Genomic DNA, 1321 nt, shown 5'->3' with positions numbered 1-1321 from the left:
AACACATGCATGATTAGAAAATATGGTGTACCCCTAGGAAAATTTAAATGGGTTGAGAAAGGTACTATCCATCTAGGATCCAAAGAATATTGGATACCTAAAAAAACTTAATTTGTTTTGTAGGAAAATATGAGAGTCGCCTGCAATTTATGGTACTTGGATAGCGGCTTCTCAAAACACATGACGGGCGATAAAAGTAAATTCTATGTCCTCACTCCAAGGGACAAAGGATATGTCACATATGGTGACAACAACAAGGGAAGAATTCTTGGAGTTGGTAGAATTGGAAAGCCACCATCAACAACTATAGAAGGTGTACTATATGTTGAAGGACTTAAACATAACCTTGTAAGCATAAGTCAATTATGCGACAAAGGATTTCATGTGGTGTTCTACCCAGATAAGTGCATCATTGAAAGTAAGGATTCTAATAATTCTAAACTTATTGGTAAGAGAATAAATAATATATCTTTGATTGACATGGATTCTGCTTTACCTATAACATGTTTAGTAGCAAATTATAATCATGATGCATGGCTTTGGCATAGAAGAATTGCTCAGATACACATGGAACATTTGAATAAACTTATTAAGAAAGATTTAGTTATCGGTTTACCCAAAATGAAGTTTGTTAAAGACAAACTATGTAGTGCTTGTCAAATGGGTAAACAAACAAAAACTTCTTTCAAACCAAAGCACATGGTTTCTTCCGATAGACCATTACAATTACTTCATATGGATTTATTTTCTCCCTCAAGGACAAAAAGTTTTGGTGGAAATTATTATGCTCTTGTTATAGTGGACGATTTTTCTAGATATACTTGGACTCTATTCTTAGTACATAAGAATGAGGCATTCAAAGCCTTTAGCATTTATGCTAAAAAGAGTTCAGAATGAAAAATCTCTAAAAGTCGTTGCTATACGAAGTGATCATGGAGGAGAATTTCAAAACTCCTCTTTTGAGGAATTCTGTGATGATCTTGGGATCAACCACAATTTTTCTGCTCCTAAACACCTCAACAAAATGGTATTGTAGAGAGAAAGAATCGGTCCTTAGAAGCACTGGCTCGAACAATGTTAAATGAAACTAACCTCCCAAAATACTTTTGGGCTGACGCAGTTAGCACTGCATGTTATGTTTCGAATCGAGTTCTTATAAGATTCTATATAAAGACTCTAACTCTCACAATACAAATACACAACATATACACAACTCTTATAAAATTTCCAAAAGCTCTTAAACTTATTCTGAAGTTATTTCTCTACACTTTTTGCAACTAGCACTCAAACTTTCAAAAGTTATTTTTTGAAGATGCTTAGA

The sequence above is a fragment of the Lupinus angustifolius genome, unplaced genomic scaffold, assembly GCF_001865875.1.
Source record: "Lupinus angustifolius cultivar Tanjil unplaced genomic scaffold, LupAngTanjil_v1.0 Scaffold_253, whole genome shotgun sequence".
NCBI classification, from domain to species: Eukaryota; Viridiplantae; Streptophyta; class Magnoliopsida; order Fabales; family Fabaceae; genus Lupinus; species Lupinus angustifolius.
This window is presented reverse-complemented; position numbering follows the sequence as displayed.